This window comes from Malaya genurostris, chromosome 3, assembly GCF_030247185.1.
Source record: "Malaya genurostris strain Urasoe2022 chromosome 3, Malgen_1.1, whole genome shotgun sequence".
Lineage (NCBI taxonomy): Eukaryota > Metazoa > Arthropoda > Insecta > Diptera > Culicidae > Malaya > Malaya genurostris.
In genome coordinates this window covers 181,888,787-181,913,972 of record NC_080572.1, presented here as the reverse complement: position 1 = coordinate 181,913,972, position 25,186 = coordinate 181,888,787, and the positions used below count along the sequence as shown (strand labels likewise).

Here is a 25,186-nt window from a genome sequence, read left to right as displayed (position 1 = left end):
TTGAAAATAAATGTGATCCGATCAAACAAAAATATTAGTTGACTTCCAACTAAATATATAGTTAAATCAATTTCCAGTCTGCATGCATCATTTTTATTATGTAAGTACGTGAAAAAACTCCCCTTCTGGATTTTTTGAGTCTTTACGCTTGGTTTCATTTTTTACTCCTCCAATGCTGCTTTTATTAGAGAATTGTTAAAATTTTGGATTAATTCGGGATTCACGACCTTGACGCTCTACCGAATCAGCCTTGGGAAGAGGTCTGTTATTTTCGGGATGGCTTACACCTGCAGCAGTTTCTATAATGATGGACGTTTGTTCGGGGTTCTGTCAATCTGCGAGAAATTCTTACAGAAACTCTAAATGCTGAAAGTTTTGATGACATTTGATTTATAAAATATTGGAATCATCATTTCTATCGGCAATTTCCAACTTTTAATTATGCTAATCCTTTATTTCTATTTTTCAATGATTTCAATTTATTTCCATTACTTATTTCTCATGTATAATTTTCTTTATAATCATCAATATAGACATACAATCCAGTTCCGTCCAAAAAAGGATAAAATAAATATACACTTTACTCAAAGCTAAAATTACAACTCGGCTTGATTATAACCCTCATTCTTGTGAACGGCCACATGCGATACCTTCGAAAGTATGTCAAATTCGTATTACCGTTTACGTTCAAATCAATGACACTTTTAAACATCGTACATGCATAAGAACAATGCCAATTCAACTTTAAACCATCAGATTTGGTACAGATTTGAGTTGTAATGAAAAAATGTGTTATATCCAGAAAATTCAAAATGTTTAATAATCCAGAAAATTCAGTTCCCGAGATCATGTTCAGAATTCAACTCCACAATCTAGCATTGAAGTTAAGAATTCAGGTCGTAAATTCACTTCTAGCATTCGGCTGTAAAATTTGGTTTTAGATATCCAGGTGCAGCATTCAGATTCTTTTACATCAAATAAACTGAACTATCCTTTTCTTTTCGTATTCACGTCATTCGGTTGTGTCTCTAACGATACACACCCGGCTTTTTTCTGGAACCGCGAATTTTTTTCTGTCTGTGTTATTATTGTTGTGATGTGTCAAATTCAAAATAATAATGGTCTTCGGTCAATATAATGATCCTGTTGTCGTTTTCTCAAACCTTTGTGATATTTTTCGTTGCTACTAGGTCATTTTCGAAATAGTGTGTAAATAGATTTCCAGTGCACAAAATTAAGTTTAGTCATGGTGATCCGCGGAGAACTATTATAATTTCAAAAGGGTCAGCGATATGAAAAGGTTGGGACTGCCCTTTATAATCATTTGCACCTACTCTGTATTTCGATTATTATCTCGATCGAGTTTTCCACACAAAAACATCACTCGATCGAAAAACAGAATGCTATATTCCACATTCGATCGAAATATTCCGATCCGTTTTTAAAAGATGTTTCAGTTTATAAATATCACCTCTTACTATAATAGAGTTGAACTTTACGTTTGCATAGTGAACAGGTTGAGCAGCAATGTTCAATTTGAACTGCAAGGCACAAATGAGTCCAAAACTGAGCATAAATAATTCAACCAAATTTTATTCATAATCAAACTTTCAATTGACTATTGAAATCATTTGTAACTTGGAGCTTATTATAAGCTGATTCTTTCATTAAAAGAGGTAAAGTGACCATTGTTTAAAATACAAAATCATCAATTTTTGCAGAGTGGGACATAAAACACGGACCTCAAACTATATCACCTCAATGTCTTTAAATTAAGTTAAAAGCCGTGAAACTTTTTCTATAAGCATTGAACGAATTTGCGCCGGATGAGTCATCAGTAGATCCCTTCAACCGGCAGAATCTTACCGACAAACAGGTTCCCCGAAGCCATACAAAATTCTTCTTCAGCGATCACTTTTTACCTTTCCTTGCATAATTATATGTTTACAATATGCGGGATGCAGAGGAAACGAGACTTCTTGATGTTACCGTGAAATTATTTTGTTCTTTGTTCTGGTTCAATGCAGGTTCCTCCGAAGATTCGTTAAAGAAGAGGGCTGAAATTGAAACTGGAAAGTCATGTTTCACATCTTCCAGTCTGGGAGTTCTGTTTGCTCAGGTGCCGAAAACTCGAGTTCAAAGCAGAGACGGTCAGAAGTAGAGTTTAATGCTGACCTCGATCTCAAGACGGGAACCCTCGCTCAATGTGCGTATGTGGTAAAATACGACAAAATAAATACTGCTACGGGGTGTGAGTTCAGAACAAGTTACGGCGATCTTTCCTATATACCTCGCGTATGTGGTGGAGACTTGAATGCTTTCGGTAGGGACGAACGTGCGGCGATCGACGATGGTGGCCAAAAGGAAATGCAAACAAGCAAAACAAAAAGCAAAGAATTCATTCTAAATGATTAAACGATGAATCATCGTTAAGTAACATGTAACAGTAACAGTTAGCGATCATGATAGTTATTTGTTCCTTCTACGCTTTTTAATGGTTGTTCCAGCAGTCAACTGATACCCTGATACACGCGGTTTTCCACCATTTAAGTTTTTCTTGTAAATTTGCAAAGTTAAGTGGTTTGTAGTTTAAAGATCTAAAAAATTATGAAGTTTCTAATGTGAATTTCCTGAGTTATGCGATTTTTTTCTTATGAAAATTTCCAAATGTCAGGTGTAGAAACATTTCACTCCCGCAAATCTTAATGAAAATTAACTTTTTCTCTGTTTTACAATAACTGAGTGGAACATAAATTTAATTGTCGGAATAAAACAGTCACAGAAAAGATTATTTTTTGTAAGATACGCTCAAACCTCCGTTTTTATGTATTCCGTGTATTAATGAAAGCCGCGAAAATGTTACCACAGAGACGGGACTCGAACCCGTTTCTAACTCTTAACCGGGGAAATTGTTTTGCCAATTAAACTACCCTGCATATGAAAACACATGAAGAGACAGCCCTATTGACTAGAAGAAGCACGTTTCGCTTTACTTGACCACCACAGCATTCAATTATAGTCCTATATCACACAGAGAAATGAAGCATGTTTAAACTAACAAAACTGTTAGTAGATTTTTAAATTTGATTTATGATGATTTCAAACTAAAATATGATTGTTTTGAACTAATTTTTCCCATCAATATCACAGTGGTCTCTGTTTGATTTAAATCAAAATTTTTGTCTAGTCAAATGAAAAAAATATTTGTTTTAGCTGATTCTATTGTTGAAATAAACCAACTATTTATTACATGTCAACCAAAGTTGAGTTGATGTTATCGGCAATGTCTAGGTTGATTCAATCCTGTTATACCTTAACAGTTCGGCTGAAAAGATTGTATCGTTTAATAGAAACACACATTTTTTTGCCAAAATTCGTTTTTATTATTCAACATAATTGCCATCAGAGGCGATACAGCGATTATAGCGATCTTCCAACTTTTCGATACCATTTTTGTAGTACGATTTGTCCTTTGCCTCAAAATAGGCCTCAGTTTCAGCGATTACCTCTTCATTGCTTCTAAATTTTTTACCAGCGAGCATTCTCTTGAAGTCTGAGAACAGGAAAAAGTCACTGGGGGCCAAATCTGGAGAATTCGGTGGATGAGGGAGCAATTCGAAGCCCAATTCGTTCAATTTCAGTATGGTTTTTATCGACTTGTGACACGGTGCATTGTCTTGATGAAACAAAACTTTTTTCTTCTTCGAATGAGGCCGTTTTTTTTTTTTTAATTTCGTCCTTCAAACGCTCTAATAACGCTATATAATAGTAACTGTTGATGGTTTTTCCTTTTTCAAGGTAGTTGATGAAAATTATTCCATGCGTATCCCAAAATACAGACGCCATAACCTTACCGGCCGATTGTTGAGTCTTTCCACACTTTGGGTTCGGTTCATCGCGTGCAGTCCACTCAGCTGACTGTCGATTGGACTCCGGAGTGAAGTGATGGAGCCATGTTTCGTCCATTATAACAGCTCCAAACACTGCTCAGAATCATCAATTCGTTGTTGTTTTTGATCGATTGTGAGCTCACGCGGCACCCATTTTGCACAAAGCTTTCTCATATCCAAATATTCGTGAATAATATGTCCAACACGTTCCTTCGATATCTTTAGGGTGTCAGCTATCTCGATCAACTTCACTTTACGGTCATTGAAAATCATTTTGTGGAATTTTTTCACGTTTTCATCGGTAACAGCCTCTTTTGGACGTCCTCTGCGTTCATCGTCTTCGGTGCTCATATGACCAGTACGAAATTTTGCAAACCACTTACGAATTGTTGCTTCGCCCGGTGCAGAGTCTGGATAACACTCATCAAGCCATTTTTTGGTATCGGCGGCACTTTTTTTCATCTAAAAGTAGTGTTTTATCAACACACGAAATCCTTTTTTTCCATTTTTTTCACAATAACAAAAGTAGCTTCACTCAAAATGCAATATCTCATAAACTAATAATCAGACAGCTGTCAAATTTATACACGTATCTTTTGAAGGTTGGTACTAACTGAAAATGGTATGGATTTAATTCTAGTGGCGCCCTCTCATAGAAACGATACGAACTTTTCAGCCGATCTGTTATATCAAGAAAAAAATGGTTCAATCTATCTATGATCTTATTTGCTACATTTTTCCTCTTCCTTCATTTCTGAATATGCCCTAAGGTCGCATAAAAATTGCTTGTTTTTTAATCAGCTTCGACTTGCTGTTCTGGAGATACAAGATGATTAGTGTAAACAATTTACATAAATTTATCGGGTTCACATATTTTGAGAGTCGATGACCAAATAAACTTATTTCAGTTTTATCGGTATTCAGTTTTCGATCCCGGAAGGTACTCATAAATTTTATCGCACTACGATTTCTTTAAGATAGCTACACTGAATTTCAAAAATTCCGATTCTAATGAAATGATGGCTAAAAGAAGGCCAAAACGAATTTAATAAACAAAAATTAAAATTTAAATATACTTATGGTCCCATACAAAATTAATGAATTTTATCCTTCAAGTTTCGTTGTCTTAGATATTAAAGCTGAACGATGCTGATTAAAGGTAAGTTTTGCATCGAATACAACACCAAGGTCGTTAACACGATCAACTCTAGTAAGTGCGACAAATTAATAGAAAAAAATAGAAAGGGAAAACTAATGTGTATACTTTGTGAAAAGATAAGTAAAATCAAAAACTATCCGCTTTGCATATATAGGGGAATCAGGAATCAGAACAAATTGGCTCAAATGGCACGTTCCCCTTGATATTTGGAGATTTGTGCCTTGCCATCAATTTGTTTTTAGCATCATTTTCCCGATATATAAGAGGGAAGGATTGAAAGGAAATGGTAAGGGTTGGACTAGGAGGATGGGAAAAATTGACGACACAAAAACACATAAAAGCAGAAGTAAATTCTGCACCCCTAAGGGATGCTGAACAATCTGCTGAGGATCACATTTAGTGGAAGCAGAAGGAAATTCTGAACCTCTACGAGGTCCCGAACAGTCTGCTGTTGATAAAACCTCCAACCCCCGAGAGGATTTAGAGATCTTACAAAAGCGACACCATTCTGCACTCCCGGAAGAATGCAGAACGACTCGCAGTATGTACGAGCAGAAGTAAATTCGGTACTCCCCAAAGGATGCCAAACAATCTGCTAAACCCTATTTAAGGTGAATACAGAAGGGATTCATTCACTCCAGGAAGAACGATGAACCCTTCTGACTATAGCTCCTTACCACATTGGGTACGAAACGAGAGAATATCCTTCAATTTTAGCTCCGCATACACAGACCCAACCATGTATGGAGAACCAAAAACCCGGATACGTAGCTGCGTCAATGCGGGACAGTTACATATCAGATGATATGAAGTACCATAATCGCATTCACACAAATCACACGAATAATACTCAGCACGTTGAATAGTAGCCATGTGATAATTGAGTTTGCAATGTCCAGTCAGAGCTCTGACCAGAATACTTCAATGAAACTTGGAGAAATGCAGTAGACACTTTGACATTTTCAGATTTAAATCTGGTAGAAATGCTTTTGTCTGAGCGCAAGTTGCAAGCTGCGCCAGTAGCTGGCATGTTTGGATGCAGCCCAAGAACGTATCTTGTGCTTTATCCAACTAGTTGAAAGTGGTAAAGCTGGTTCAGGACCAACGAAACTGCATGTGAGAGTTAGGTCACTAGGAGCGAGTAAATACTCATCCCACGTAACCATTTGAGACCACAAGCGAGTGTGGCTGGTAGCATAATCTAATGGGTTACTGTTCCAAAGCTCTGTAACCCTAGGACGGTATGCACAAGATAATGCTTCTTGTTTCAGGAACACATGAAGTGGTTTAATGCACAGTAGCGCCTCCAGAGCAGCAGTAGGAGTTGTCGTGAATGCTCCTGTCATCGCCATTAGGACCATCCTTTGGAGATGATTTAGCTTTGACTGAACTGTCGCGACTTCTCCTTTCTGCCACCATACCAGACATCCATATGCTAAAATTGGTCTAACAATAGTTGTGTAGATCCAATGAATATATCTGGGTTTGAGTCCCCATGATTTTCCAAAAGCTCGTCTGCATTGGCCGAAAGCCAAGCAAGCTCTTTCAATCCTGAAGTCAATGTGAGCAGACCAATTCAGTTTTGAGTCAAGAATAACCCCGACGTATTTAACTTGATCGACCACAGTGACCTCTGAACCAAAGAACTGCAACGGACGAGCTCCTGTAATTATCCTACGATGAGTGAAAAGCACCATTGATGTTTTGCCCGGATTTACAGATAATCCAACCTGACAACACCATTGTTCAACAGATCGCAGGGCTTGGTGCATTAAATCAAAGAGAGTGTTAATGCTTATACCGGTCATCAATATATGATAATCGTCGGCAAAACCATAAGTCGGAAATCCAAGGTTATTAAGTTTCCTTAACAAACCATCAGCGACTAGGTTCCATAAAAGAGGGGATAGTACACCACCTTGAGGAAAAACCCAAGATATTCCGTTCACGACTGCAATGTTTAACCTCCTGCAGCCGCTCAGCCATCGGCACGGAAATACACCTTGACTTAGGAGTTCCTATTTTTGTGGCCTTTTACGACATGGAACAGGAAACCAGTGGATCAATTCTTGGTGAAAAATAATTCCGCCGGATGCCACACGGCTTACCTGTTTGGTGGACTTATACCACCGGTACAAGTGGACCGTAGCGTTATTCTTAGCCAGTTGGGAAACCGCTACCGACACTACACGGCTATCAAGGCTGCTCAGAGAGGGAAGTTAACATTGATGATCTAGTATGTGCGACAAATTAATAGAAAAATATAGAAAGGGAAAACTAATGTGTATACTTTGTGAAAAGATAAGTAAAATCAAAAACTATCCGCTTTGCATATATAGGGGAGACCGGATGGTTGGTCGAGCTTTGTTTTCGGAATTTATGTACTCTTTCTGGTTAGACTTTTGAACAAACGGTTTATTCCGTCATGAAGTAAGCTTTTTTTCCTCTTGAAATTATCATGCTTTGTAGTTTAAAGCAGCGATGTTTGTTATATTAAACCATATTTTCTTTTGTCACTATTTCAATAAAAAAAATAGTTGTGTGAAACCCAAATTTGGTTATCTTTACAATTTTTTTCTCTTCGTGTGCAAGACTGGGTAGAACTTAATCATGAATATCTCTTGTTGTACTTAACACCACAACATAATTTTTTCTCCTTTCTATCGAAAATATGATCAGCAATTAATGATAAAATTTTTAATAGTAGTAAGTAACCACAAACAACTCAAAATTATAGTTTTCTTAAATGTTTGGTTTCAACGAGTATTAAAGAGAAAACCGACGGTTTTGATGCAGTGAACGACACTGCACCAAAAACCATAATAATAACCCGGAATAGACGAAGTTGGTTAGTTTAGTAAGTAACTAGTATAGCCTGCATCGTCGCTCTAAATGTCGGTGTGAAATTCAATAGGAACCTATGGGACTACGAGATTTTTTATTTTATGATTTTCGATGAACTGAATGATATAGAACACTTAGCCCTCTGGACCAATTTTCACTATTCAATTTTTCAAGTGATTGCATAAAATTTCCATATAAGAAAGGAAATAATTGTACTTTTATAGAAAACAATCGTTGTCATGATTTTGTAATAACACTAACAGGTAGCTGCAAACTAAATAAAAGAATTAGAAATTTACATTTTTTTCACCTGAAAAATGTAAATTTTAATGTGGCAACCCTGCACGCTGTACGAAATTGAACAAAGCACATTGCGAATGGAGCAAAGTCGAACGTACCGTCGCGTACTTGTTTTGCATCGTCATTTTGAATGACGATTTAAATGTTTTGACACTCATCGCCCTATAATTTCGTATAACCGGAAGTCGGATCAGGATGAAATTGCACAATATATTAAAAGACAATGAGAGCTTTAATTTGAATCATGAATCCTGAAAATCAGCTTATCCGTTGAGAGATTTTCTTTACTATAATTGGTGCTTTCGGAAGCGGAAACCGGGGACTAACAGATCTGCTGAAAAGTTCGTATCATTTCTATGAGAGGGCGCCACCAGAATTAAATCCATACCATTTTCAGTTAGTACCAACCTTCAAAAGATACGTGTATAAATTTGACAGCTGTCTGATTATTAGTTTGTGAGATATCGCATTTTGAGTGAAGCTACTTTTGTTATTGTGAAAAAAATGGAAAAAGGAATTTCGTGTGTTGATGAAACACTACTTTTTGATGAAAAAAAGTGCCGCCGATACCAAAAAATGGCTTGATGAGTGTTATCCAGACTCTGCACCGGGCGAAGCAAGTAAGTGGTTTGCAAAATTTCGTACTGGTCATATGAGCACCGAAGACGATGAACGCAGTGGACGTCCAAAAGAGGCTGTTACCGATGAAAACGTGAAAAAAATCCACAAAATGATTTTCAATGACCGTAAAGTGAAGTTGATCGAGATAGCTGACACCCTAAAGATATCAAAGGAACGTGTTGGACATATTATTCACGAATATTTGGATATGAGAAAGCTTTGTGCAAAATGGGTGCCGCGTGAGCTCACAATCGATCAAAAACAACAACGAATTGATGATTCTGAGCAGTGTTTGGAGCTGTTATAACGAAATAAAACCGATTTTTTTCGTCGATATATAACAATGGACGAAACATGGCTCCATCACTTCACTTCGGAGTCCAAACGACAGTCAGCTGAGTGGACTGCACGCGATGAACCGAACCCAAAGCGTGGAAAGACTCAACAATCGGCCGGTAAGGTTATGGCGTCTGTATTTCGGGATTCGCATAGTATAATTTTCATCGACTACCTTGAAAAGGGAAAAACCATCAACAGTGACTATTATATAGCGTTATTAGAGCGTTTGGAGGACGAAATTTAAAAAAAAAAAACGGCCTCATTTGATTAAGAAAAAAGTTTTGTTTCATCAAGACAATGCACCGTGTCACAAGTCGATGAAAACCATGCTGAAATTGAACGAATTGGGCTTCGAATTGCTCCCTCATCCACCGTATTCTCCAGATTTGGCCCCCAGTGACTTTTTCCTGTTCTCAGACCTCAAGAGAATGCTCGCTGGTAAAAAATTTAGAAGCAATGAAGAGGTAATCGCTGAAACTGAGGCCTATTTTGAGGCAAAGGACAAATCGTACTACAAAAATGGTATCGAAAAGTTGGAAGATCGCTATAATCGCTGTATCGCCTTTGATGGCAATTATGTTGAATAATAAAAACGAATTTTGGCAAAAAAATGTGTGTTACTATTAAACGATACGAACTTTTCAGCCGAACTGTTAGTAGTCCCAAAGTAGTTTTATATGGTAATTAGAAAGGGAAAAAAGTTTTGTACCCCCAAATTTATGCTAGGCGCACAAAACCTCTTTCATATGTTTACGTTTCGTCTTCGACTCATCAGTGCGTCAGCAGATTATGTTGAACTGCTGACGCAAAACCCCGGATCAACGTAATCCGCTGACCAGACGTAAAGTTAATGCTATTTGCAAGACACTTTTTAATTACACAAGAAGTGTAACGTCTAAACTAAACTTTTTTTCCCTTCTAATTAACACAATCTGTACGGTCAGCAAGCCGAAACTTGTTTCGTTTGAGACGTCAGTTTAGACGTCTGCTCAGCGGATTATGTCGATCAGATGGTTTGCGTCAGAAGGTCAACATAAAGCTTGCTTCATTTAGAATTGGAACAAACTTTTGCTCATATTGTGGCGCTCCTGGTGGACGAATTTGGAAGTTCTTGCCGCCCACTTGTCGGGAATTTTGTCAGCTTCACGTATTATTTTTGACATTCCGCAAATCGACTGTACTTTGTAAACAATCAACATGGAAGCCGAAAGAAGGGAAAAAATTGTGCACAGTTATTTGGAAAATCCATTGTGGTCTGCATCTAGGCTAGCTAAACAGCTGAAATTACCCAGAAATACCGTATGGTGCATTATCAAACGGTATAAGGAAACATTGACGACGATGTGGAAGCCTTAAGCCAATCGTCGGAGTGGAACTGTCGATCGGAAACTGCGTGGTAAGATTTTGAAGACGATTAAGTGGAATCCTAATCTGTCGGACTGTTTGGCCAGAAAATTCGGTGCTGCCCGTAGTACTATGAGGAGAACTCGATTCCGGGAAAGAATCAAGTCGTATCGAACTAGCAAACAGCCAAATCGTACCATAAAACAGAATAGTGTGGTCCGAATTCGTGCTCGGATAACTATAAGACCAGCTGTTGACCAAATTCGACGGGTGGCTTCTGATGGACGATGAAACCTATGTCAAGGCTGACTTCGGGCAAATCCCAGGTCAAAAATTTTACTTGGCAACGGCTCGGGGGGATGTTCCAGCCAAATTTAAATTTGTTTTTGCCGACAAATTTGCAAGAAAATTTATGATTTTGCAGGGCATATGCAGCTGTGGCAAAAAAACGAAAGTTTTCGTTACAAATAAGACAATGACATCGGAACTATACCAAAAAGAGTGTCTCCAAAAAACGAAATTTGCCATTCATTCGATCCCACGACCATCCTGTAATGTTTTGGCCAGATTTGGTAAGCTGTCATTACAGCAAAGTCGTTCAAGAATGGTATGCAGAGAAAGAAGTCTAGGTTGTTCTAAAAAACCTTAACCCACTCATCTGCCCCCAGTTCCGCCCTATTGAGAAATACTGGGCAATCATGAAAAGGAGACTCAAGGGAAAGATTGTCAAAGACATCAATCATTTGACGACCTGGTGGAATAAGATAGCTAAAACGATGGACGAAGAAGATGTGCGCCGCCTAATGAGTCGTGTTACAGGAAAAATTCGAGAATACCTTCGAAGCCGTGACGAATAATTTTATCCGTATTTTTTCTTAAAAGTATGAAGAAAACGCTATATTTGTCTAAAAACAGATCTTGAATTCAATAATAAATAACTGAAATACAGGCAATTGTCTTTGCTTCAATTCTATCTGAAGCAAGCTTTAATCTGCTGACGCACTGATGAGTCGAAGACGAAACGTAAACACATGAAAATAGTTTTATATGTTTACTAACTAACAAGATCTGCCAACTAGATGAATTTAGCAGTAAGTTTTAAAAAAAATGTGCACCTCGTATCACCATCACTTGTGGAAAAATACTCATGAAATTGAAATTTTTCACTAATCGCACTGCAATACCGGCACCGGAAGTCGGATCTGGATTAACTTCTCGAGAAATTTTTAAAGAATTTCAAGACCTTTTATTTGCTCTTTAGTTTGTAAGTATCGGTTAAGAAATTTCCGAGAATTTTTTCATAAGTTTGCCCATATTTTCTTGTAATTCCGAAACCGGAAGTCAGATCCTATCAAATCTCAGAAAAATTGTGTGAGGCCATAAGACCTTTGATTTGAATCTCAGTTTGTGAAAATCGTTTCAGCCATCTCTGAGGAACGTGTGTGACTATTTTCTTCCTATTTTGGTGCAAATCACCCTGTAATTCCGGAACCGGAACTCGGATCGGGATAAAATTTAATAGCAGTCTATGGGACTATAAGACCTTTCATTTAAATCAGAGTTTGTGAAAATCGTTTCAGTAATCTCTGAGAAAAGTGAGTGACATTATTTGTCACACACACACGCGCGCAGACATTTTGTGATCTTGACAAACTGAATCGAATGGTATATGACACTCGGCCCTCCGGGCCTCTGCTATAAGTTCGGTTTTCACAGCGATTGCATAGCCTTTTTATATGAGAAAGAGAAAAAGGGGTTTATGGCAGGAGTCGTACAATCTATAACCTTCCACATAAACATTATTTCACAAACTTAACAAAACATGTACTATTCGATTCTTTTTAATTCATTGAAAAAACAATCTCATACTTCCTAGTGTAATAAAAAGATATAGGCCTGTTTTCTTGCACTGGAAGGCCATGTTTTTAAAAAATTAGATAAATAAATTCTTTTCAATTCGATTATCTTTTTTCTCCGTCTACGATGGCAACCTTATGAAGATCGGCAGCTCGTAATGCAAATAAAAACAAGAACGAAGCATACAAGCATAAAAATCCTGTTGGAACCACCCCACCCATTCATGTTGGTGAAGGTGGCTTGGATACCGTTCGCTATGTATTCTTCTGCTAGTGCGGCATCCATCCATGCAAACAGAAGAGATCCAGAAAGACAACATGAGAGAACAAGAGAGAAAACGCGCATCTGTACATATACAACCCAGCGGGACGCCGACGACGGTAAATGGCATGTTATAGCCACTGCTCCGATACATTGCACCCTTCGTGGACATATCGAGCGTTTGCTGGCTTAGTTCTCATTCAAATCGCTCACCGTGCGGAACAGAGGCAAGTCACCATCGCGCGCGTACGTTCCTGATATTGCCTCGTCCCAGTCCGACCTATCATCTTTCAATCCAACCCTACGAGCAAAACAATAAAAATTCTTTACCCGCGAGTTGATCGGTAGTGGTTCCGAAACAATAAAAAAAGAGGTTTTCTTTCTTAGGGATATCCTAGGTACCTAGGATTCGTGAAGATAGTACGAATAACTGTACGGGAAAAGTCTATGCTGCGGTTAGCAAAGAAGTGGGTTGCTATGTTGGGTCGCCATCTTGGCTCCCATACCTCTAGCCGAAGAACAACAGTGGATGTTGCGTTACCGATGTGAAACGATAGTGCGCGGTTTAGTGGCGAACGAAAAAATAAACGAAACTAACATTTTCCTACAACCATACAAGGTTACTTGGTACTAATGAATGCGAAAATGTCGAATTCAGTGCTCGCATAAGCACTCAAATTTGTTTATGCGGTTTGTGAACCGAATACACGTGTGCAACTACAAATAGAAGTATGTAATGAAAAGGCAAAAAGTGCAAAGCCGTGTCCATTGGGAGCGAAGTTATCGATTTTTTTGCCACTTTTCGCAATAAGCGTAGCAGAGTGGTTGCACGAAAGACACCTTAACATTGTAGGAAGGGTGGCTTTTCGGTACATTCAGCTTAGCTCTACCAAAACAGGGAAACTAAAGAAAGTAAATGGCGAAGTATCGATTTATATGGGCCTGAAATATGCGGAAAGGGGAGAGCAAAGTTGGTGTTTTGAATATTACATGAATGGAATGCAGTGAGAACAAAAAAAAATAATCGCCTCTTTTGTTCATTTTGTGTGCAACGGATTAGGAATACAATAAACAAATTTGTCGCTTATTACCAATCGGGCAGATAGATAGATAAACAAAGGAAAGCCCGAGAAGTAACCGTATCGAGTATCGAGCAGTTTCCTGTACGAAAAAGGCTAAACATGCTTGACCATTTGTCGATCGCATGCTAGGTAAGTTGACTTTCTAAGATCGGAGTATAAAAGTAGTAAACTTCACTGTACTGATTAGTACTGATAGTTTACATGTGTGAGTTTATAAATGATATTAAAAAAATTGCTTCGGGTCATGTTGCACTAGCAGTTCAATTTGAACTGCAATGCACTGATAAGTAGAAGACGCAACATATCAAAAACACATTTCTTATACACGGAAAACCACTCTCAGCAACATTATTGTAATATTGAAATTATTGTTTCTTGCTCTGACAGTTTCAACTTAAAATTTTTGATATGACTAAGATTCAAACAGTTGAAAAAAAATTTTCATTAGCGCAGAGTGCGCTATCTAGACAGGACCAATTGAAATGTTTAATAACTCCGCGTTTTTTTAGGCCGATTATAGAAAATGAATAAGATTTATTTATGTATGATGCCATGTATTAACAATTAACTTAGAAAATAATGTCGATCAAATGACCGCTTCCATTAAACACATGAAAAGCGACTATTTTGCTGGCATTATATTTGACAACAACTCGAACGTAATAGCAGCAATCTACAATTTCAACACGGCTTTTTTGGTGTAAATCAAACCATGACTAAAATTGTAAGACTGGCTGATTTGTCAAAATCGGATGAAAGTAGCGGTCCTGTTCTTCTCTGTAATAGAATAAAAACAGGTTATCTTGTTTGATATAGTAAAGTAGCAGCATCAATTTTCAAACGTCATTTTCTTGTGGTATGTATACTTAAAAGAATTAAGAAGACACTCACAAAATTTTACTGAAGTTAATAATTGTGATCGATACTTTTTCAACATGTTCAATAAACAACACACAAAAGCTGCTTTAACATATTAAAAACGTGCTTAATCCACCTAGCAGTGAGATGATACCTTTTTTTATCAATCCGCATGTGTTTTTTGCAAAAATATTCTTGAGTGTTTGAGTTGTCATGACATTATTTTAATGACCGTCGTTTTAAGCGGCTATTTGAGATTTCAATCACTCATTATTCTGTAATGTCGAAACTGCAAATTGGATCGAATTTGAATCTAAACGTGTGACAATCGATTGAACATTCCGTGGGATGTCGAAGTAAGTTCCACTTTAGGGTTTACGGTAATTTAAAGTACTTTTAGAGCCGGTATTCAGGAACCAGCATAACCCAAACCGATTCGTATGGCCTTATGACGAATAATTTGCAATAGTTTTGAGCCTAACTTTAAAGCTCTTCGAGATTATCATCTTGTTGATTATTTTGAAAATTCATCATTCTGTAATTCCAGAATCGGAAGTCCAAATTGGATAATATTAATTAATTTTGTCTTTGTCGATTTTAAATTTTTTTCAGAAAACGATTGAGCTTTGAGAAACGATTCGATACTGGAACCGGAATCCGAAAATCGGTGTAGCCGAAGTCAGATAAAATCACCTGAGTAGCTGTATAGTTTACATTTGTTTCAAAATGTTTGAAAATTAGTGTAGACATCTTTGAAAAATCGTAGTGCGAATTGAATCCGAATCGAAAACTGAATACCGCTAAAACTGAAATAAGTTTATTTGGTTATCGACTATTCAAATCTGCGAACCCGATAAACCTGATTAATTTATGTGAAGTGGACATTTTTATACTGGATACAGGGTGATTAGGGGTGATAAACCGGAAGTTGGATCTGACTGAAAAGCAGGATATTTTATAGGAACTTAAAACTTTTGATTTGAATCCTAGATGATTCTTAGATTTCATTTGAATCTTAGATCGGTTCAGTCATCTACGAGAAAAATGAGTTACACAATCGTTGCACATATTATCCTGTAGTTCCGGAACCAGAAGTCGGATCCAAACATAATTCACGAGCCTTGTTTGGGTACATACGACTTTTCATATGAATCTGAGTATATAGAAAACGTGAAATTATTTGTCACACACGCATTTGCTGATTTCGACGAACTGATTCGAATGGTATATTGGTGTATTTTTTCAGCATTTATTGCTGTAAGTAGTTTAAATCAATATAGTTATGTAATTGCTTTCAACTCGAAAATGCTGCCATCATCTGGTTTACATATGTCATATTCGAACGATTATGTTGCCAAAAACGAACCGTGCTAAAATCGTTCCGAGGCAAAAGTCATGAAAAAGGATGTTGTACACAGTCTTTTTGGTACTTAGAAACAATTGTATGTAACAGTATAAAAAATCGTGTTTCACGTTGCTCCTTAGCATTGCTTTGTCATACAGCACTCAAAACTACTACTGCCGGAATAGGGGGAAAAGTCGCTTACACAAAAATGTTGATATCTCCGTTAAAAATGAACGGGTTTTAACAATCTATGGCTTGTTGGATAGCTTTTACCATGCGGAATCTAAGTCTGGAAACATATTCTGTTTTCAAGATCAAATGTGACAGATACTGTCAGCAAATTTTGACATAAAACTTCGTATAACTCAAAAACTAGAAGGATCAGCCCCATGTGGTTGTTCGAGCTATTGATGTGGAACAAGTTTGTTTTACGAGGATTTCCGAAGCTATACTGTTTTATATGCGGATTTCCGAAATTACGCGGTGCGTATATCCCGCGTAACAAAAGACCTCAGTGTTATAAGAACCAACATCGAACACGCGAACCCGGACTCTGTTTGCCTTGATTTGTGTTTGTCTTGTATTAGACGAAATTACCGATATTACATAAATAGCCCAAATATATTCAATTATCACTACGTGCATACTAGCGTAACGGATTTCGATTTTTAAGCTTCATTTCGCCAAGCTTGTATTCAAGTTTCGTATGCATGCAGTTATTTTTATAGCGTTCAGTTCTCTACTATCGAGTTCATCTTATTTAAATTAAAATCACTAAGCATTTTATCCAAACTCGCATGACACAAGATCAAAGCAAACCAATTAAAGCTTCAAATCGTTTTATGACACTTTTTGTCTTGCTGTCTAGCAACAATCTACCTCTAGCATGCTATGCGTAGGATTGAATCGTTAGTTATACACGGAGAAGCCGCAGATCACAAAATTACAATATTGCAATTGTTGTTTCACGCCCTGGTTGTTTCAACTAAAATGTTGTTGATTTAACTAACATATCTGTTGATTTTGTCATAACCATTCAGGTAACCGAAATTGTTGTATTCAAATGCTGTTACTTGGCGGAGAGCGAAGACAGCAAAACGCAGAACAAAAAACCTCTTCATTTCACCAGAAACGTTTCATATTGAAAATTTTCAATGGCAAATGAACGTCATTTATGTTAGTTACGTAGTGGTCGTTTTATGTAAGTGAAAGTATGCAGAAGAATATAACAGTTAATTGTAAAACAAGTTTTCCATGTGTTAAATAGATATTCCTACAGTATAAATGTTTTAATTTCATCTGAGAGTAATGTATTCTAGGACAGTTCATGTCAATGAAGTGGTACTATTTGTATTTTCTTGAAAGTGTATCTGTAGCATTAGGTTTACCAGCGAGCCATTCTGCAAGTGAAGGAAAAATTTCCGAATTCCCTGTGACCATTTTTCTGGTGAGTTTCCTTTTGAGAAATGTAATCTTTTGGTGCATTTCTATATTCTTTGTGAATTTAGTGATAAAGATATAAGCAGTTCATTAGGTAAAATTTCGTTGTGCAAGCAGTGAACGATAAGCTGCCCTCCGAAGAGACTAACAGTAAAAAATATTTATTGCAATTGGCGTCTTAAGTTCAAATAACTGAATAATTGGTTGAAACAACTGAGACATTTTTTGCCTTCATGCATATAAGTAACTTTGCTGGGATTGTGTCTTTGCTCAATTGCACGAGTGACACCTCATTGAAACGTTTCATTGTTCGCTCAGGCTGTTTGGCATTGCTCAACCGAAACGTTTCATTACTTGTTTGTGGTGCGTGTCTTTGTTGGGTGTCATTGCTAAGCTGCCAGCACGATAAATAAAAAATGACAGATTAGTTAAAACAACAGTCGATTAGTTGTACCAAATTTTAACTAATCAAAATCAGAAAAACAACTAATATTTTAGTTGTTTTGCGATCGCTGGCTTTTCCATGTTATTTAGCTTTTATTTAAAGATTCGCGTGCTTCCAACAGCTTCGCTTTTGAATCGATTGACCAATCAGAGCGATGCTTTCCCTTTGATATATCGCTTACTTCTTCAAACCCGTCGTCTGTGGCAGGGAAATCCGGTATGCCGGAGATTTTTAGCAGACAATAGGACACTGGTAGCTATTAATCAAAATTTCAATCATACATAATTGAAAATACGTGTCTTGATACATTCAAATCAAAACTTAGAAATATTTCCAATCAAATGGTGAAATAATATTAATAATTGATGCAAAATTGGCTGAACTGTAAGTGTTTAAAACCTGACCACATTTCTATGTGTATTTTTCCTTGAGTTTCTAATTTGCACCCCTATGTAGAAAATAAAGATGTGTTCCACATCAAAAGTAAACATCCGATCTCAAAACCATTCAACAGAATTCAGGGTGACGGTGAGACCATTTGCTCAGTTCGTCGAGCTGAATCGATTGGTATATGAAACTCGGCCCTCCGGGCCTCGGAACATTTTTCTAAACTTTGAGCGAATTGTATACCTATTTTATATATGTATATATATATATATATATATATATATATATATATATATATATATATATATATATATATATATATATATATATATATATATATATATATATATATATATATATATATATATATATATATATATATATATATATATATATAAAAGGTAAAACCTGTTTCATTCCACCTAGTGGTGTAATGATGCTTTTCTCATCTCATTCATTTTTCCTTTATATTACAGCAGAAACTCCCCGGAATATAATTTTTAAAAAATTAGTAAAGATTTGTGAAGATTTCTGTTGCACATTTGAACATTTGCCGGTACTTCCGGAACCGAAAACTGGTTATCGGCATAGTGACATTCGATTCATCCAACCATACATTAATATGACCTACACATTTTTTATGATTCTCTGTAACGATTTGAGTTTTGGAAAAAAAAATGTACCGGTAGTCGGGCTGGGATAAAATTTAGCGAATTATTTATCGGACTATGGTTTATTTGGTTACAGACTCTCATGGTTTGCAAACTAGAGAAAATCACTAGCCAATATAAAGAAGTAGCCTATGAACAAAGTATTCCAGAAACTGACATTTTTATACTGAGCACCCTACCACTGGAACCAGGGATTTGATCAGAATGAAAATTGGGATATTCTTATGGCATCTTAAGACCTTCCATCTCCGAGAAAATTGAGTGAAATTATTTTCACATTTTTGTGCATTATTTTCAAATATTTTATGCATATCACCTTGTAGTTTCGGAACCAGAAGTTGGGTCCAAATGAAATTCAAAACTTTGTATGAGACCATAAGACCTTTCATTTGAATCTAAGTTTGTAAAAATCGGTTCAGCAATATCCGAGAAAAGAAAGTGACATTATTTTCACATCTTTGGTGCATATCACCTTGTAATTCCGGAATCGGAACTGGGATCCAGATAAATTTCAGAAATTCTGTATGGGACCATAAGACCTTTCTTTTGAATCTAAGTTTGTGAAAATCAGTTCAGCCATCTCCGAGAAAAGTGGGTAACAATATTTGTCACACAAACATACACACACAAACATTTGCTCAGCTCGTCGAGCTGAGTCGAATGATCGGCCCTCCGGGCCTCGATTCAAAAGTCGGCTTTTCTATATTAGAAACACCAAAATTCTAAGGGCATCGACATGAGCATTGAAAACATTTCAAACAACCTGGTAACGTGTATAAGATTCTCAAAAACATTTCCGGCATCTCCAAGAAAATTTAGCTTATTGAAAAAATTGCGATTTGCCGGATATGTCACTTATACAATTATATCTTCGGAATCGGACGTGGCCGTCATTTGATCTTCAAAGTTAATCAAGGAACTAACAGTACTTTTATACGAGCCTAAGCTTACTGAAATTGGTTTCGCCATCTCGGAAAAAAATGAACGGAGAGAAAAAAGGAGAAAAAGCGGAGATTTGTCGGTTACACCACTTATATCATTATATCTCCGAATAATTTTATCTTCAAACTATAATTTTATCTTGAAACTCGATCAATGGATCAATAGTAGCTATCAAATGATCCTGATCTTGCTGAAATCAGTTCAGTCATCTCCGAGGAAATTAAGGGGAGAGAAAAGCTTTTAAAAAGAACTCGCACCAATCTCGTCGAGCTGAGTCGAATGGTATATAAAACTATGGGTTTTCGTGGTCCCGGACAGCAAATCTATAGCCTGTCTACATAGAAAGACAAAATTAATATGCACCCACAATTCAAGCTAAAGATATTTTTCTCGAATAAAAATTTATGCATTGAAAAAAAATGAAATGATGTTTGCGATTTTTCATGTGATTTCCCGGCTCCTCGATTCTAAATTCACCTGTGTATCAGCAATTGTATCAAACCTGTTGTACAGAGATATCTGTCTCCTCTGTAGTATACCATCTCGCGCCAGTGATCACTTGGGAGTATTTAGGCGAGAGCACGTGAGAGCGATTCATGCGAAGAGTATGTGGTTCTCTCGCACCAGTTTCTTTCAACACAAGCACACACTCAAAGTCTGGCTAAAGGACACTGAGAAGAAGTGCGCTTTCCTTTTTGTGTGGAGCCCATCGAATGCATCCGCAGTGTAGAAATGAAACTTACACACTGGTGTATCACTCTAGTGAAATGCTCTCACTGCTGTTGTATAGAGGAAAAAATCAGTTGATTTGCAGCAGTCATGAAGAAAACGCTCAAGCATCAACGTGCGATGATTTCTTAATATTGCTAACTTCACAACAGAATGAAAAAGTTGTCGATTGTAAGACAGACTTCGTGAGCATCGAATATAACTGACCCTGTATTTAAAGTAACATCTTTCTTCTGGAGAAGGATGAACGCTCTTGGCAACCGTTCAAACGCTGAAGAAGTACACAAACAACATATACTTTTCCATGCGGATTCTTGAATCGATGCCAGTCATGTCTCAGAGCAGACCAGAGAGATAGAGCGGCTAAAACTGCTTGAAGAAAAAAACATCTGAAAACTGCTGAAAATAATATTTTTATCGAAGTTCGCCAATCCTTCGTGCAGAGTGAGCCTCGAACGGAGTATCTAGGGCAATTCCAGAAACTAATAGGAAAAAAGGGGACAAAATCAGGTTCGGCTTGCTACGAGTAGTATTAAGTTTTGCAAACGTTTTCAGTAGACGAGACTGGTGACAAAATGGTAAATTATCGAAATTAACATTTTAAAATTGAAGGGTACCTTATGATCAAAGAAGAACCGGAGTTTTCATTTTAAAATTCCCGCGTTTGTCCAATCGGTAAACTATTATTCTCTCAACGTTGGCAACACTTTTATACACATTCTGTCAAATTTTGACGCATATCGTCGAATTAGTTTTTGTTTGGCGTCTATACAAAGAAGTTGAAAAATTTTCGTGTGGCGATTTTTATAATGGATGAAAATTTAGAATAACGTGCGTGCATCAAATTTTGTGTTGCAAATGGATTTGAGTGTTCCGAAACGTTGAAAATGTTAGAAAAGGCCATTGGTGAATCGTGTCTAGGAAAAACATAAGCATACGAGTGGTATAAACGCTTCAAAGGTGGTCGTACAAGCTTGGATCATGATGAGATCCCTGGCCGCCCAACAACATCTGTTACTGAAGAAAACATTGAATCGGCGAAGCAAATCGTGTTGCAAAATCGTTCTGTACCGATTAGAGAGATTGCTGTGTTGATGGGCATCTCTTATGGATCAGCTGAACACATTTTAACTGATGTTTTGGGTTTGAAACGCGTCGCTTCTCGGCTGGTGCCAAAAAAGCTGAATTTCATTCAAAAACAGCGTCGTGTTGATGTGGCCAAAGAGATGATTTCCAACGCAGATAGTGACCCCACATTCATCGAATGCATCATAACTGGTGATGAGGTGTGGATCTATGAATATGACGTCGAAACCGCACAACAATCGACCGAATCGCGCTTCGAAGGCGAGCCGTTGTTCTACATTTTCATCCATTATAAAAATCGCCACACGAAATTTTTTCAACTTCTTTGTATAGACGCCAAACAAAAACTAATCGTACGATATGCGTCAAAATTTGACAGAATGTGTATAAAAGTGTTGCCAACGTTGAGAGAATAAAAGTTTACCGATTGGACAAGCGCGGGAATTTTAAAATGAAAATTCCGGTTCTTTTTTGATCATAAGGTACATAACCCAAAGTGAATTTTGACAGTAAGTTTCTGAGCTAATTAGAGGTTACTAAATACAAATATAATGAAATTATCTAATTGTGTTGCCATAGTTGACGGAATAGTTCCGTGAAGTAAAATGGTAAAAAATTGGTGGGTCAAAGTGGTACACTAACATTTTTTTTGCATATTATGATTTTTTCGTGAATCTCATGGATGTTAATAACAATAAGATTCGAGAAAATAAGATATTTTATTCATTCTACTTCTAGAGAAATCCTAAATTTTTCAAAAATAAGTTTTTATCGTATCTTTCACAAAAAATGATATGTAAGTATATAAAAAATACCCCATAGACAAAATTATAATAATAAATATAATTATATGTATGTGTATAAGAATTTAACACCTAAACAAATGCAGAAAATTTCCCTCTCAGCCCTAGTTTCCCCTATTACCCCCATTTACTTTGCACCAATTCGACTCACGACTGACTTTTTAAGAAGGGTGGATGTATTTCTGCATGCACTTTATTCAAATCGTTCTAGCCGCACTTTTCTATCCGCTCACTTTTCTCTGAGATGTCTGAGCCGATTATGACAATTTTATGTTCATTTGAAAACTAGTATTGGTTCATTGGCTTAAGTTCGAATGGCATATGGAGCACACTTCCGGTTTCGGAAATATAATGGTAAAAATGACGTGACCGACGAACCACACCAAATTTTTTATCAAGGTTGCAAGATTCAAATTCTTTTATTCGATCATTTTTTTTAGTTGGCTCATGGCAATACTTTTTATTCCGGAACCAACAAACTGCATACCACCCGCACAATTTTCTCGGAAATGATATAATCGATTTCGACAAACTTGAGCTCGTTCGAAAGCTTCGAAGGAGTCCATGATAAAGTTTAAATGTATATTCTGACTCTTTCGGTTCCAGTAGTTTTACCGGAAGTAAGCGCCAAAGCACAAGACAAGAATGGCAAGCGATGGAGGTGGATTGAGAAATGAAATTTAGTAAAAGTAAGTAGGGAAACTCGAACCACTAGTCTTATCTGTCATTTTCCAACATTGGTCTTTACGAAACTACTGTCATCGTTTTATTTCAGCTTCATCTCTTTTTTTTTCATCAGCAGTAGAGCTGATCAGACGTATTTTGTGCTCTTTGTTATAATAAAATGATTTTTGAGGTTTCATTTTTTTGGTTCTAAAACCTACATTGGTTTTCCAACATTTCTGGGAAAAGCAAAACATGTTATTATGTTTAAAATGTGTGTGTGTGTGTGTGTGTGTGTGTGTGTGTGTGTGTGTGTGTGTGTGTGTGTGTGTGTGTGTGTGTGTGTGTGTGTGTGTGTGTGTGTGTGTGTGTGTGTGTGTGTGTGTGTGTGTGTGTGTGTGTGTGTGTGTGTGTGTGTGTGTGTGTGTGTGTGTGTGTGTGTGTGTGTGTGTGTGTGTGTGTGTGTGTGTGTGTGTGTGTGTGTGTGTGTGTGTGTGTGTGTGTGTGTGTGTGTGTGTGTGTGTGTGTGTGTGTGTGTGTGTGTGTGTGTGTGTGTGTGTGTGTGTGTGTGTGTGTGTGTGTGTGTGTGTGTGTGTGTGTGTGTGTGTGTGTGTGTGTGTGTGTGTGTGTGTGTGTGTGTGAATACTACTTACAATCTAGAAAAATGTTTGCATGGATTTGGTTTTCTGACTCATATGCAACAATTATGTAGATCGTAGCTTGTAGGGAATGTTTGTGCTCATAAATGATTTAGCTTTGTTTTGTTTTGCCAATATGCCGCATTACGTTGCAAAACATAATCAATCGGAAATTGCGGTTCCCAAAAAATAGCATAGAACTTTTGTCTAAACTTCCATTAAAAGATTATGTTTCTCCATTTTGTTCAAATTGTCTTAATTTTCAAAGTGGTTCGAAGTTGCCCACAATTTATCAAAATGACAAATTTGATTATATTCATATAATTCTAATAACTTCGATATAAATACGATTTTCTTATTTCGTCAAATCCTAAAACGAGACGTTTGCTTCTAGTTTAACCTTTGTTCCTTCAATTTTAAAAAACATACATTTTTCTGGTACTTCAGAATCAAAGTGTAGCTCGAAATTCTCTACTTTATCCAACCATTTAAATGTAAATCACGATGTGCAGAACCATCGCGGAATCATTCGTATATAAAGCATATCAAAACTGTTCGAAACATCACAAATGAAAATCAACAAATCTTTTTCAGTTCAAAAATTATCATTCTTTCACTTTCACTTTTTTTTCAGCATTCGATAGTTCATTCGAACAGAAAACATTATGTAAATTTATAAATTTTGGAATGGCTTGACCTTAGGTCAACATATGTGGCGTTTCGATGTTAACAATATCAGTCGATTTTTTTAAATTACTCATCTTGAACAACGAATGGCATATGCACACATTCGCATGATTAGTTAAAAAAAATTAGAAACTGGTTGTACGTAGTTTAGTGCGTGAAACCGGACCAAATTATATTTTAGTGCATAACTGAATGAAAAGTAAAAGCATTCACCCTAGCACATGAATAGTTGACTGATTGTATATGGGGATTAAAATATATAACCGTACTTTCCGCTGTGTAAATTATAGTGCCAGCGTAGATCAAGGATACAATGCGAGAGGAAAGCATATAATACAAAATGATTAACCTTATAAGATAAATTAAGTTGAGGTGTGGTGCTCACCTGACGGTTTTGCTGGGTTTCCCCATAGTATTTTATTCTCTCTCTTTTCCGAACAAATAAAAACACCCACACAATGCACTGCATAAGCCATGTGCGGCATGTGCTTATCAAACGTGCATGGAGGGTAAACATTTTGTTTATGTCTGTATCTACGGGCGACTGGCAGAGGGGTACTATGTTTCTATGTTTGCTTCGATAATAGCATCTAGCAAAAAGAAAGAAATAAAATATAAATTTAGGTAGGTGCTTCTTGTGATCATATTGGAAATACGAACACAAGACAAAATTCAATTATACTCACCCCAATCTAGCTAACTTTTTCTGTTCCCAGAATCCAGTATTGATTTTCATTCTATTCTACCGAATAGTAGGATGAAGAATGCGGACAAAAGACAAAGCTTTTCCCGCAC

The 25,186-nt window shown here is 36.9% G+C and overlaps 1 protein-coding gene across 1 annotated transcript in view; it reads left to right on the top strand.

Moving 5' to 3' along the window:
* Window positions 1–12,794: 12,794 nt before the first annotated feature.
* LOC131439495 (mitogen-activated protein kinase kinase kinase 9) overlaps window positions 12,795–25,186 on the top strand; it is a 97,670-nt gene continuing 85,278 nt past the window's right edge. Inside the window, exon 1 of the mRNA XM_058610577.1 lies at window positions 12,795–13,826. The gene's annotated coding sequence lies outside the window, so the exon portion shown is untranslated. The remainder of the gene's footprint in view (window positions 13,827–25,186) is intronic.